Here is a 16,323-nt window from a genome sequence, read left to right as displayed (position 1 = left end):
AAATGTTATCTGTTATGTAGTCTGCTCTCCCACCTGAAGATGTCATTCCTGTCTCATCCTAGCCTCTCTGGGAATATCTCCAGTTTTGAGGAGTGCACTCCTCACTGGAACGATCTATTTAATCATTTAATTGCTCCAACTGTTAGAAAATAGATCTATTACATTGAGCTGAAGTTTGCCTCGTGTAATCTCCACCATTGCTTTTGGTTCTGCCTTTTGGAACTATATAAAATAAACATAATCTTTCTTCCACTTAAATGCCCTGCATGTGTTTTAAGACACTGGCCACATACAATATGTATATACATTTCCCTGCTCCAAGCGGGGAAGCAGACATTAAAAAATAACCATCCAAATGAGTATATGGTTGCAAAGTGAGATGTGTAACTAAGAAAGAAACATCTTCCCAGCAAGAGGGTATAGCAAAGGAACCTAACCTAGATTTGTCCATTGTTTCGTGGAACTTTACCATATCCCTGGATGCCAGGGATAATGATGTTCATCTGTCTTCCCACATATCCCAGCAGGACTGTGGACTAAAGAGGTTTTCAACCAATTTATTCAAAAAAACTTTTTATTTTGAAGTAATTTTAGACTTACAGAAAAATTGCAAAAATTGCACAGTGAGTTCCTGCATTACCTTGACTCAGCTTCCTCTAATGTTACCATCTTACATAACTGTAGTACATTATCAAAACTGGGAAGATGATAATGGCACAATGTTACTAATTAATAATTATAACTAATTAACATAACTAACTAAATAAGGTTTTATTCCATTATTAAAAGCAAACTACTCTAAAAATTTTTGAATGAGTATTAATATAACCAATAAAGTTCTTTTTCTCACCTCTGTCCCCCAACCACTCAATTCCCACCCCCTACATTTCTAAGTGGTAATCACTTTTATAGTTGCTTGTGTATTAATCCTAAGTTTCTTTATATATGTGTAAGCAAATATAAACATATGTTCTTACTTCCTCGCCTTTCTTACACAAAAGTAAGCATACTCTACACACTCTTTTGCACCTTTTTTCATTAAACATGTCTTGGAGAGTTTTTCATATCAGTATAGAGATAATTTTCTTCTTCTTTTGTAAAGTTCATAGCATTCTATTTTATGGATGTGCTATAGATTATTTAACCAACCTTGTTTCCAATCCTTTCTTATTGCAATAAAAATCTTGTAAATATCAGTTTGCACCTGTGGGAATATATATGCAGGATATACACACCAGGAAGTGATATTGCTAGGTCAAATGATATATGCATTCGTAATTACCTGCCACCAGCCATTTTCCTCACAGCCTTCCTAATAGAATATATTATCAAGCTTTTGGATCTTTACTAAAATGATAGGCAAAAAATGGTATTTCAGGATAATTGTAGTCACATTTCTCTCATAATAATGAGGGAAGGTTAACATCTTTTCATATGTTTAAGAGCCATTTGAGTTTCCTTTTCAGTAAACTACCAGTTCATCTAATTTGCCTTATTTTAAAATTGAATTGTTGATCTTTTGCTTCACGATTATGAAGAGATTGTACATATTAAGGAAATTAACCTATAGTTTCTCACCTAAGGAAAAGTATTGTTAATATTTTGGCAAATGTATTTCCACCATATATATGTGTACACTTTAGAAAAAAGACAGATCTTTCAGCATCTACAGTTTTCTATTTTCCTGTTTTTCTCTTGACTGATTCTCGCTTTACAGTGCTGTTAGTGTAACACAAATCAGTTAAAATTTGATTAGAATCACCATAATTTGATACTTGTGATAATTCCTAGGGATGATTTAGTCCTGTGTCCTTAACTACAGGTTTTCTGTTTTCAATTTTTATGGAGAAAGCGCTTCTTCAAACCGGGAACGCCTACGTAACGGTTAATCACTGCCATCTACTGGTAAAGATGTAAAATTTCACCCAGTGACTTTTCCTTGTGGCGTGGATGTTTTGTTTTTGAAAACATAATTTTAAAAATTCCAGAAACTTTGGGTTCATGATAATCTTAAATTAAATAGCAAGAACAATAGGAACAAAAAATTAAGGAAGCTTAGGAGTTTAGTCAAAACATAGTTTTCCTCAAAAACACTAATTCAGAAAGACACATGAACCCCAATGTTTATAGCAGCATTATTTACAACAGCCAAAATATGGAAGCAATCTAAGTGTCAATCAACAGATGAATGGATAAAGTAGACGTGGCTTATATATACAGTGGACCATTACTCAGCCGTAAAAAAGAATGAAATTTTGCCATTAGCAACAATGTGGATGGACCTACAGGGTGTTATGCTTAGTGAAATAAGTCAGACAAAGACAGACAAATGTTTTATGTTATTGCTTATATGTGGGATCTGAAAAATAAAACAAGCTAATGTATATAACAAAACAGGAACAGACACAGATGTAGAGAACAAACTAGCGGTTACCAGTGGGGAGAGGAAAGGAGAGAGGGGCAAGATAGGGTTTTGGGATTAAAAGACACAGACTACTATATGTAAAATAAGTACAAGGATGTATTGTACAGCATAGGAAATATATCCAATATTTTATAATAACTTTAAATGTAGTATGATTTATAAAAATAATTAATCACTGTGTTGTACACCGGAAACTAGTATAATATTGTAAATCGACTATACTTCAATTAAAAAAGACATAGTTTTCCTTCTCTTGTCTTTTCTTTAATACAGATGTTGATCTTGTAGGTGTACAAAACAAATCTAATCTTACTGCTGCCAAACCAGCTAATGACTCTGTAACTAGACTTTTACCGTTTACCATTATCTGCGGTGCTATACAATCTAGACAATATAATAACAGTGGTTTAGCATAAGGTAGAAATTGAAAGTTTTATTTTAATTACTTAGTTTTTAATTATTGATTCATGTATTTATGTATTTATTTTGCTTAAGACATGCCAATATAAGCCCTAAATTAAGACAGCCAGTCTAGGAGGCACAGGGAACAGGAGAAAAGCTAGAATGGTAAAACATTTGAAGCATAGAATAGCTCAAAGCACTTTCCTTTGCCTCTGTTCTACTACACATATCATTTGAACTCTCTTAGACTTGCCCTCCTTCTAAACAATTATTGCAGTTACAATTTCACATTTATTTGTATGATTATTTGATGGATATCTGTCTTTTTTTTTTTTTACTAGACTACAAGTTCCATGAGAGGCAGAATTGTTTGTTTTATTTGACATCATATCCCCAGTACCTAGCAGAGTGTCTGGGTATTCAACGAATATTTTTGAATAAATGTCTATGTGAATGAATGGTATGGTTAACCACTTTACACATACACTCACATATCCTCTTTACATACATTTCTACATATAGATTTCTTTTTTTCTCCCAGTAAAAGATTCAGGGAGTTTGAAGGAAAGGAGATATAAGATAATTGGTTGATAATTTCCCTTTCTTGCCTTTTAATATAGAAGTGGAGAATTCAGTAGGTTGTGGCTACACTGATCTTATCAAAAGGAATGTGAATGGTATGCTTTTAGGGGCAAATAATTACATATTAAATGATATCTTCTTTCAACCTGCCATAATGTGAAATTCTCACTATTGGAGCCATTTCTTTGACTTAGGCATTGTCATTCTTGCAGTCTGAATATTAATGCTCACAAACACATGAGAGATAATTTATTTACCTAATACAATCAACTCTCTTTTGAGCAGAATGTGTAGAAGTATACACAGGAGGCTTCATTCTTCATCTCATACACACAGATAAGTTTCTCTCTATATGTGTTTTACAGATGTATTATTAGTATTCCATTACATGGATATGCCAAAAATGTAAATTTGTTTCCAATACTTTGTTATTATAAACAATACTGCAGTAAATATACTTCCATATATGTAAAAAATTGCTAGCTATAGCCCTCATTTATTGAATGATTGATTGCTGTACACAGTTACCCCAAGGTGTGTGAGTTTTGTCTTCATCTTTTGGATGCTCAAGCAGGCACTTGGAGAGGTTAAGTGGCTTGTATAAGCTCACACAGCTGGTCAATATTGGGTCACCTCATTCTACATCCTTCTCTCTTCTCACTCTATATTCTCTCCCTAGACCATCTCATTCACTCTCATTTATATGCCAGTGATTTAAAGCTCTTCTACCTGGTCTACTTCTCATTGCTTATTATTTCTAGACCAAAGCTTTAGCCGTGGCCTATTAGAAAAATATCCTGGAAAATTCATAGGTTACAGGCCAGAACCTACTGCCCAAATTGGATTATCTGCTACAAAGTTTTCAGGTTAGAGAGTTTCAGGATAGAACAGCCTCAATTGCCTTTTAAATATTCTGGCTGATGAGACATAGAGTCCGCCTAGTGATTTTGGCTACCCAGTAGAAACATGATGAAGTATTTCATAGTTTCAAATCACCGAACACATCAGATTTTCTTGACTTCACAAGTCTCTTTTTTGTTGACCAGATCATCAACATATGACATGCATGATAATTTATATGTGTGGTAGATAGAATACTATATGTGTAGTAGAATAAAACTCACGGGGAGTATCCACTCACTCATCCATGCTTTCATTCATGTATTCCAGCACTCATTTAGTTTCTGTTGTATGCCCAGTGCTTGTTATAGGCAACATTGACAATAGGATGAAAAATAACAAGTTCACAAATGACCTTCTGCCTAGACTGCTAAACAAAAGAGATGACTTCTTTCCTTTTATCTTATGTATTGTTTCTAGATTAAAGACAGCTATGACTTTAACTGCATTTGCATTTCATAAGTGTTTGACTTTCATGGGTTTTGCATTTCATACTAGAATACAAACTCAGTTAATATTTTCAAAATCAGGAAATTCCTGATTTTTTCACGGCATGAATCCTGGCCTTATACAAACCAAAACAAAAACTTTGAAATGAAAGTGAAAACAGAAGGATAATTCATGGCTTTGCTAATTGTTCTTTAATGCTGTGGGCATTAGCTTAAGATAATAAGATACACCATTTGCTTTTCATCAGGGCATAAAATTGTTTCTATCATCTTTTAAAACAAATTAAACTAATATTTAGTGGAAACCAAAGATTTCAATTTTTGTTTTTAAAAAGGCAAATATGCTACAGAATAATATTCCCATTTCAATTGCTAAGATTCCTTTAGTGTTTATAGCCAACGGAATGTTTTTTCCCTAAGTAAAACTTTGGACCGTTGAAAAAACTAATCACAGTAAAAGGTGTTGTTTCTGCCTTGCTGATTTCCAGTTCACTTTACATAACTGGTTGCCTTGAACTAATTAATTTCATGAATTCGATAAGTGACATAACATAAGGCTTTAGCTATGCAAATATTCATAAAACTATGACTAATCATTTACTGATAAGGTAGAGTAACAAATCCAATGATAATGCACACTGAAAACATAGCAATGGTCTGGAGATTATCACCATTTGCACAGTGCTATCTGTAGTGGAATACTTGATAATGTTTAAGTGTTTGAAGATGAAATGACTTCTAATGAGAAATTGTTTAAATTATGATAATATTCTCAGGTATCTAAAGAATAATACTTTAATTATTGGGTATTATTTTCATTTAGTATCTAGGAAGAATCTTCTGGATTTAGTAAGTTGATAATTTAAAGCTTAGCTCATTCTCTCTCCCCACTTTTAATTTATTCTATTTGAAAACAGTAAATCCAGCAATTTGGTAAATTTGGGATCATCATACCAAATTTAGAAAATCTTATTGTTAGTCAAAGTATTCTTCCTTTTCAGTGAGCATTTCTCAGTATTTGTTGCCTGCATTATATGATTTACTATATGCTCTTTAAGTCATACCAGTATTTATTGCTAACCTCTTCAGACTATGCCGGTTACCTGGGTCTCTAAAAAATGCACGTTTTTTTTTTCCTTTTCTCCTGACATAGTTGCCGTGAATTTTTACCAGGTGAAAGTAATTAAAACATGTTCGATCCTGTGACTGAATGTGGCTGAATCACACCATGTAAGCTTGGTTTCAAAGGCAGATAAATTTTAAAAACATATTTATGATCAGAACAACAACCAAAACCAAAAAAGGCAACGGTGAATTCTCACAGGACTAAACTATGCAGCACAACTTCCTGCCAGAGATTTATATAATATATTGGGATTTCTAATTATATGCTCATGCTAGGATTTTAACAACTTTGAAAGCCACAAGTTACTCTGTGCTAAAAATAAAAGTGGGTGGGGGTGAAGAAGAGGTAGCAAATAGGTAGTCTTACCTTCACCCACTCAAATCTAATTGTTAAGTCAATTAGAAAAGATTAACGTTGACAATTCAAGAATGAACTCAGGCTCTGCTTGTTAATTCTTGGTTCTCTGCGTGTGAGCTAGCTGAATAAAGAAAATAATGATGAATTTACCTGAAAAAGCATTATTTAATTCTGTGGAAATATGATCTGGGCCTTAGCTTTTGAGAAGTCATCAAATGCCAAAGTCAATATTTTAAATGTATACTCAGAGCACAGTGCATCTGGACACCCTTCTAAAGAGTTTAACTCAATTGGAAAATTTCCCAGTCCTCTATTAAATTGTTAACTTGCAGTCCATTTCTGCTTCCTAATTCCTTAGACTTTGGGAAACCATCAGGAAGAGAAGAATATGGTAGACTGAGACCAGACATGGTGGTTCACTTGTGGCGTCCCCAGTCAAGGGAAGTTTAGTTCACAGCAACGAAGAGAAAGTGTCTACAGTGGAAATATTCAGATAGATGTAACAGGAACTAAAGCAGGTATTTAGCCATAGGAAGACTGAGACCAGGGAAAGGGAGAGTAACATTTACTGAATATAGCCTAAATGATGGGCACTATACTTGGCTTTCCTCTTGAATTTTATCCACTATTAGAAATTGTATAGCAGTAAGTTAAAAAGGGATGGTGAGAGGAGAGGAGAGGAGAAGGTCAACCAGGAGATCTGAAAAATAGGTGAGAGGCAAAAGTAACTAGGGAGGCTAAGAATAAGTGAATCCTTAAAAAAGGTAAAGCACCATCTACCTGCTTGCTTCTCTAACTCTTAGAATCCATCTACAAAACAATTTGTCACTTCAAGGGACCAATTGACGACTAAAAGGATCTGACAGCCTTAGAGTCAACCTTTTATACCATCAACTGTATTCATCATAGTATATTCATCCAGAGAAACTTAACCTTCTTTTTCAGAAAAATGTTTTAGATAGATAGATAGATATAGATGTATTCAGAATCACATAAATCCTATCTTTTATACTCTGATTTAACTCCCAATATTTAATTGTTCTGATTTCAAATAGAAAATATCTGACCACTATCCTTCATTCATCAATTCTTTATCAACTTTTTATCTTAACCTTTTCATGAGTTGCAATTTTAACCGGCCTTAGTACTGTTGAGAAGGTATCATATTGGGAACGTATACAGAATTATACTGACGCTGGTGTTCTTTAGTTTCAATGTAGATCTTCCTTAAAATATAGAGATCATAGCTAGGCATATTCTGGGACTTATTTTGGAGAGTGGGGATGGAACTAGGTTTATTTATTTATTTTAATGGAGGTACTGAGGATTGAACCCAGGACCTGCATGCTAAGCATGCATTCTACCACTTAACCATAACTTGCCCCTTCAGGACTTATTATTACCATGACAAAAAAAGATGATTTTGCAGTATCTTACTAGTGATTTGTTTGATTTAAAACAATAAATGCATTGCTGCTGCTTCTGATACTTGTGGTCAGATATGACATCCAGAACTTTTACTATATTCAGAGTTATACCTAAAGTACAGTGAATTGAGGAGATCCACACAAGTCTTCTGTTTTAGAGGCTCTGTGCTATGGAGAATATATTATTAGATAAGAAGAAATTTTCAGCTAGTTTAAAGAAAAAAAGCTACATGGCTCAAATCCTTATCCTGTTATCTATATCTTTCTGGTCCTCTTTTAGTGACTTCCTTTTCCTCTTTGATTTGTGTTTTAACTTTCCCCAAGGCTGCCTTTTGATGTTTTTTAACTTGATTTTACTTGAAAACAAATGATGGAGAAGAGAGCACTTCTATTGTAATTTGCCCCAGGCCTGGCCTGTACTCTACTGATAAATAACCTGTCATCAACCATCCCATATTTGTATAATTTGATCTTCTGATCACACTTCATTTTGTTGTCTCTGACTACTTCTTTAATCTCCCAAAGTTCTTTTTGTTTCTCCAAAGCATTCCTCTCTTTGGTGACTTCTATCAACTTAGTTTACCAAACAAATTACTTTCAGCGTTTACCTGGCCTTGATCAGGTGAAGGTCTCATAGCAGTATTGAAAACATGTGCAGAATTATGCTGAGCTTGGAGTCCTGATAAACTCCTCTGTTCTCTGGCACATTAAATAAAAAATATGTAGTTAGGATAGAGAATTGCTTAATTGGTTATAAATCACTTTTGTTTTAAAACTCATTTTTGACAATACAGAATGAATATTCCCATCTTAAGATTCCATTGTTATATGTACCTGAGAGAATGCAGTAATAATGGTTACCATTTTTGAGTATTTTCCATATTCAAAGTGTTTTATTTTATATTTTCTGATTCTTCCTAACATTTTATTATGAAAAATTTCAAATATACAGCAAAATTGAACTGTTCAGTGAATGCCCATGTATCTACCACCTCAGTTTAATCAGTAGCATTTTGCTATTCATGCTTTTGCATGTGTCTATCCATCTATCCATCCCTCTATCCATTCATTAATCCATTATATTTCTGATGCAATTGAAATTTCACACAGAAGTTTATTTTATAAAAATTAAATTATCTTATTTGAATATATACAAAAAGCTCACAAGATAGGTATTATTAACTCCATTTTACAGATGAGAAAACTGAGCCCAAGAAATTTTAAGGAAATTCCCCAAGGCCACACAGTATGTGATTTATAGGGCACAGATATAAGCCCCAGTCTGTCTGGCTCCATACTTTTTCCACTATACTAAGAATCTTCCAGAGTGTATCCAGAATCACTTTGTCAATTCACAATTGAGGGAATGGCAGAAGGGAAAAAAAGGAGCTCAAACTAAATTATATTTCAACTGGAGAAAAATCAGGCAGACTAATCCTTTACCTGAAAAAAAAAACCTATAAATAAGCCCAAAGGCTTATGAACACTAATACTCTGTTAAGTTATAACCAAGCTTTTTATTTTTCCTTTGTTTCTCAATGCAATTTTCTATTATTTCATTTGATTCTCACAACTATGGAGAAGTAGGATATGTATTACCTGACTCTTCATTTATAAAGGAGGAAACAGGGGCCAAGAGATCCATTCAGTCATAGATAGTTAGTAGAAGAGAGGATTGGAATACAAATCCAGTGTTTTAGAAAGCTTGGGAGTAGGAAAACCATGCAGATTGCTTCAAAGGTGACTTGCTAACAGGGATAATTTCTAATTAAAATGATTCTCTAAAATCTCAGGAGGTTTCCAACCTAAGTGGTAATATGAAATTCTCCACATTAATTTCAATTTACAAAATTAATGTTAATTAACATTGATTTTATGCAGAGATACAGGCACAACACAGGGTACTTTGAAGAATATGGAATGATGGTACAAAGATTAGGATTCTGAAACAACAAAAAAGGTTGGAGAGTTTATCTCACCCTCCCAGAGACAAATATCTAAGTGTATTCAAAAGGTTAATTATATTGCAATTTGTAAGCCTGTTCTTAGAAGTGTGAGGCTGACAGTACCAGACACTTCCAATTTTAAAGTAATATTTCAAACCAGCTTCATACTGCATAGAGGGTAACATTATCTTGTCACTGGAGAATGATACTTCAAAGTAGATGCTAATTTGAATTAACTGATAGAAAATTGATGAGATTGTATCCTACTGGTATTAGGCCACATATTTCTATCATTCAGAGGAAGTACAAAATATAAACAGTGCTATTTGTTTTTAAACAAATAAATACATGGAATGCAGCAGGGCTTTACAGCTTTCAAAGCACTGTTTTATCTCATTAGATTCCATTAGCATAGCCTGGGGGTTAAGAGTTTAGGCCTGGGAGCCAGATTGCCTGGGTCCAGACAGCCCTGTAACCTCAGCCAAGTTATTTGATCTCTCTGTGCCTCAGTAATCTCATCTGTACTTTATAGAGTTCCTGTGAGGATTATATGATTTGATAGGTATGAAACATGTATAATTCAGCCTGACACACATAATAAACTCTCCGTAAATGATGGTTGTTTTCAGTATCAATCTCACCGTCTCTGGGAGGTGGGTAGGCCAGATTATAGCAATCTCTATAGTTAAGGAAATTGAAGCCCAATGATTTACCCAAAGCAGAATCAGATTACAGTCAAGTCTACTGGATTCCTCTTTCCATTTCTCAGACATTGTTGCTGGGGGTTGGGGGTGGATAGGAGGTACTGGTATAACCATCCCCCTGCCCCAACTCTTAGGACAGTATGTGTGGTGCATACAAATACCGCCGTCGTTGAAGGAAGGCACTGGAGTAGGACAATTCTTTAGTGAATTACACTTGGCTTTTATCTGAGGAAAGGGCTTTCCAGTTTTTGCTGTATCCAAATCCTGAACAAAATGTAGTTGGTTATCCTGATTTTGCTCGAATTTAATTAAATGTTGATGAATATGGAAGGGCACACTCCAGCTGTACGCATGATAAATGATATCTATTATTTCTTGAATCATTTGCTGATCTCACAAGAGATTTCTCATCATTCTCAGAGGTATTTAGAAATTTCTTACCGGTGATCATTTATATTCTTCTTTGACTTCTTTTTACAGTAGTAGATAGTCTGGATTGTGACACCAACTATTAAAGCAAGGCTTATTCCAGGCAATACTGCTACTAAAATCAGGTCCAGAGTATTCCAGAGTTGGTCACATTTGGCCCCCATGTACCAATAATTTCCCCACTGACCCCTGAAATTTGGACATCTAGATAAAGATAATAAAAATAGAAAAAGCACACAAATGAGAGAAATAAAAACAAATTGTTTTCCCTGAAAGAATCAAACCTTTAATTGCTAGTAAACCATGAAGTTCCCCTTTAAGGCCCTCAAGAGCTTCCTGTTGTCCTATTTTCCACTTGACCAAATACCCTAAAACTTACAGGTTTGAACACATGGAGTCAGCATGCAGAAGACTGTCAGGATTTCCCAACCATTGGCTAATGAAGATATGGCACTTAGTTAGAAATGAAAAAAAAATTCTCATCCAGATTGGCTGTCTCAAGACTGCTTTTAAAACTAGCCACATTTTGCCCACTGCTCATACCTCTATTCACTCTGGAGACTTTAGTTCTGTCAGTGCTGTGAAGAATTTGAAGCAGCCTAGTCTACCAGATCTGCAACTGCAGCTGAGCTTTCCCTTCACTAACTCCTACAGTGATGAAAGCAGGTTAATAGACTATTACACTCGACAGCAAATACAAGAAGACACACGAGGAGGTGAGACTAGACAGCCAGCAAAATCTGCCTGCCTCCGTCTTTCCCAATGACTCCAGATTCTCCTCCTAGATTTTAAAGAAATAAATGACTCATCTATGAACTTCTCATGTTTTTATAAAGGCTTGACACTTTGCCAAATAATCTGAATGTGGTTCTCTGGTACCTAAACTGAACTGGCATAGCATATCCCCATATAGACAAGTCTATGGGTTTGTGGAGAGGAGTAATATGACTTCTCAGCAACTTCCATTGAAGTGACTAATGATGAGGCTAGTTCATGTAGTGTCTTTAGAGATTGCTTCATTATCTCCTGTAGAACTGATAAAAGATTGCACAGTGGAACAGTAAATGTCAGATCCTAAGTAAACTATTCCGGAACTGGAATATGGGAAACAGTACAGTTGGAACTGTACTGTTCCAACATATTAAAAAGTACAGTCATAGATGACATAAACAGATTGATTAGATGATTACTATAATCTTTTATAGCTCTGATAGTCTAAGGTTCTTTAAGAAAAATGCATCTACCAGCTTCAAATAGTTAGTAATCTCAATAGGACATGGATTCTAATATGTAATATAATGTCATTCAATTTAAGGAGGTCAAAATATTTTTGAAAAATATGTCTTATAAACTCTTATGGATTTCTTCCTGAAAAAAAGACTTTTTCAAGAGTATATTTCTTGTTTAGCTTAGAAATGAATCACAAAGGAATTATATATTAAATAGTAACATTTCATTTATTTATTCAAACATTTATTGGGTGCCTACCAGGTGCCAAGTGCTATGCCAGGCATTTGAGATAAGCCACTGAATGAAACAAAGATCCATGTCCTCAAGCAGCTTAAAATGTAGCAAAGGAAGACAGACAACAAACATAAGCATAATTAGTAACTTATCTAGAATGTTTAAAGGGGATAAGTGCTAAGGAAAAAAAAAAGTAGATCAGGGTAAGGGGGATTGGCAACAGCAGGAACAGGGTAGTGGGCTGGGCTGCAGTGATTTTTTAAGTTAGTAAAGGGCAAGCCTTATTGAGAACGTAATATTTGAAGGAAGACTGAAGGAGGTGAGAGAGCTAGCCATAGGACATTTTGGGAGAAGAGCATCCCAAACAGCTGGAACATGAAGTACAAAGGTTCTAAAGCAGGATGGAATGTGTCTGCATATTAGAGGAACACAAGACAATCTGTGGCTGAAGCACAGTGAGTAAGAGAGTATGGTAGAAAGGTAAGGTCAAAGAGGGAAGGAGGCAGATCATAAAAGACCTTACAGGTCATTATAAGGACTTCAAACTGTACACTGAGTGAAATGAGGAACAATTACAAGATTTTGAGAAGAGGAGTGACATGATCTAAGTTGTTTTAAAAGGATCACTCTTTTTTCTACTGGATTGTAAACAGATTATTGGGGACAAAGGTAGAAGCAGGGAGAAAGGTCACAGAGCTGTTCAGTAATCAAGACAAGAGATAACAGAACAGTTTAGACCAGAATGATAACAGTGGGGGTCAGGGTAGAAGATGGTTGATTTCCATTTATCTTTTAAAAGGCAGAACCAACAGAATTCCATGATAGACAGGAAGTAGAATGTGCAAGAAAAAGAGGACTGAAGGATGACTTTAAGATTTTTGACCTAAGCAAATGAAAGGATGGAGTTGCCATAAACTGAGATGGGAAAGACTATGTAAAAAGAACATGTTTGGGGTGGAGGTGGTGGGAGTGGGGGAGTTCAGTTTTGTACTTGTTGACTTTGAAATGGATATTAGCTATCCAAGTAGAGATATTGAATAGGCAGTTATATCTCTAAGTTTGGAGGTAGGAATTTTCCTAGTTGGATGGTATGTAAAGACATGAGACTGGATGAGATCACCAAGGAAGGAGGTATAGATAAAGAAGACCAAGGACTAAATCCTGGGACTCTCCAACATTAAGTAGGTGGGGGCAGGAGAAGAGACTAGCAAAGGTAATTGAGAAATGGACAGTGAAGCAGAAGAAAAAATAAAAATAGGAGAGAAGGATATCCTGGAAGCTAAGTGAAAATTCAAGGAGAGAGGTACCAACTGTGTTAAATGCTACTGATGGGTTAAGTAAGATGAAGACTGAGAATTGACCTTTGGGCTTAACATCGTAGTGGCAAGGTACAAGAAATGAACTGACTTTTTTTTTGGAGCACTTTTTTGAACCAGTTACTTTGTGAGGAATTTTTAATTATTTTATCTTACTTAATTCTCACAGCAATCCTGGGAAGCATTTGATTTACTTTTTTTTATCATCAATGGAAAATAAAACCATATATAAAAACACATTTAAAATGTAGTTTACATTTTTCCTCAAAAACTAGTAAGTATATGAGAAATGTGAACAAAGGTTGAGAGATATATTAATTTCCAAATAAACATAGTCAAACTCATACAACCAGATAATAGAATGGTTGTTTTCAGGGGTTGAGGGAAGGAGAAATAGAAAATTATTTCTCAATGGGTATAAAGTTTCAGTTATGCATGATAAATAAGTTCTAGAGATCTGTTACACAACATAATACCAATAGTTAACAATATGGGATTGTGCACTTTAAAATAAGTTAAGAAGGTAGATCTCATGTTAAGTGCTCTTCGAGAAAGAAAGAAAGAAAGAAAGAAAGAAAGAAAGAAAGAAAGAAAGAAAGAAAGAAAGAAAGAAAGAAAGAAAGAAAGAAAAAGATACCACAAAAGAACACAAGGATATTTTTGGAGATGATAGATATGCTTAGTGCCTTGGTTGTGGGGATGGTATCACTGGTGTATGCATATGTCCAAACTCATCTAGCTATAAACAGTAAATGTGTGCAATTTTTGTATATCAATTATACCTCAATAAAACGGCAACACCAAGAAAAAGATCTGCATCCTGTTTAGATGTATCGAAGTACTGATTCTAATTTTGATGATGATAATGGATATAGGGGGTCAGAGCTAGTTGAATTTTTTTTAAATCTAAAATTATCTTAAATAAACTTTATTCTATTTGTAACAATGTAAAATATAATTCTTTGAGAAATGAACTATTTTTCTTTTGAGGAGGGGCATTAGGTTTACTTACTTACTTAATTTAATGGAGGTACTGGGGATTGAACCCAGGACCTCATACATGCCAGGCACACACTCTACCACTGAGCTATACCCTCCCCCAAAATATAATTCTTTGAAATAAAACATGACCGAAAAATTTTATAAAGTGCATATTAGGCATGTTTTTAATTTGGTCAATTTTATTAAGTTGTTTATCTTTAAACATATTTTAAATTTGGTTTTAAAATAAGGAAACTGCAGTAGGGTGGTTTAATATGCAGTATGATGGACCTTAGTCTTGAATGTTAAGTAGGAATTCGTCCAGGGAAGAAGAGCTGTGATGAGGGGAGGGAAGGTGAAGGAAGAATAACAGAGAGAAGTTGTAGTGTATGCGAGCATCCAAATGTGAGAGAGAAAAGAGTGCACTCGAGGAACTGGAAATACTGTCACTCAGTATATCCAGAGCGTGGTGTGCAAACTATTCACATTTCTCCAGACACAAAATTCTTCCAAATCTCAGGACCTTTGCCCATACTGGTCCCTTTGCCTACACCTGGCTTTCTTACTATCAGTTTTCAAAACTCAGTTTAAGAGGCATGAACCATGGAAAACCTTTCACCATTGCCCCTCCCCACCTAGCCTCTCTTTCTCTCACATTTGAACATTTCCTTATTCTTGTTACCTTTTTTCCTAGGTCTTCTTCCAATTTTTTTTACCCTACTTTCATTTTTATGATTAGAACAAAGTAGAAAATCTGCCTAATTTATATACATATATATATATATATATATGTCTCAAAGAATACATTCTTTTATAAAAAGTAAACCTGGAAAAAAAGAGGGGGAATCACAGTGTATTTAAAATATTTCTTGATTTACAAAGAACTTTATTCACACACAACATGTCAGGATTATTCCTACTGCATAACATAAGGCACATCTTATATCTTTCTTCTTTAGAACAGCAAAGCAGTTTACTTATGAATATATATAACTTATCTATAAAAAATTCTGTCTGAGAAGACCAGTTTTGCATGGTGCTAATCTCTTAAGGTTAATATAAACGGTCTCAGTTAATGTTTTAAATTTTTATTATGTTGTTTTTTAAAACAGTAGATTAAACTATTTTAGGGAATCTATAATAACTGTGCTATATGTGTAGGAGCTAGTACTGACTAAAATATTATTTTAAAACAAGTATTGCATCATTGAATATAGCAAGCAAAACCAGAATGAATTATTACTTACAATATATTGTACTTACTCTGCTTTTACAGCATATAGAAACACTTACTTGCAGAAAGGCTTTCCATCTTTGCATGCACAAACACTATACTCTGGACAGAAATCTGTTATATTCCCTGGACAGTCATCAAAGTCAGCCACAGATGTACAATTGGCTGTAAATAACAACATTCAAAAATCCCTCAACAATACAGAACAAATGTTTCAACTTGGCTAATACACATGTGAAAAATTCTACATGTTAGAAAAACCATTTATGTTAAAGAATCTTAAAATATAGAAATGAAAATAACTTGGTGGTACTTTGAAATGTTCAAATATCATTTTTTCAAGTACGAGTCTCCGAAAATCAAAATAAACAACAAACAAGATTTCATTCTGTTATTTTGTACCCGATGATTTTCACAACATGGCTTTAAAAACAGTCAATACACAGCATTATAGCTCAAAGCACATCTAACATTTGAAATAAAATTCTTTTGGACTAAATTCGAGCATCCTCTCTGGCTAAGGGAATACAAAACAATATATCCAAAGATAGGATACACATGTATTCTTTAGGAAGGGATAA

At 34.4% G+C, this 16,323-nt stretch overlaps 1 non-coding gene across 1 annotated transcript; it reads right to left on the bottom strand.

Moving 5' to 3' along the window:
• Positions 1 to 14,552: 14,552 nt before the first annotated feature.
• Positions 14,553 to 14,625, bottom strand: TRNAA-GGC (transfer RNA alanine (anticodon GGC)). The gene has a single exon. It is a non-coding gene; the product is annotated as a tRNA-Ala (tRNA).
• Between the last annotated feature and the right edge of the window lie 1,698 nt (positions 14,626 to 16,323).

Source organism: Vicugna pacos, chromosome X (genome assembly GCF_048564905.1).
Source record: "Vicugna pacos chromosome X, VicPac4, whole genome shotgun sequence".
Classification (NCBI taxonomy): domain Eukaryota; kingdom Metazoa; phylum Chordata; class Mammalia; order Artiodactyla; family Camelidae; genus Vicugna; species Vicugna pacos.
The sequence above is the reverse complement of the archived record's forward strand: the minus strand, read 5'-3'. Positions and strand labels throughout refer to the sequence as shown.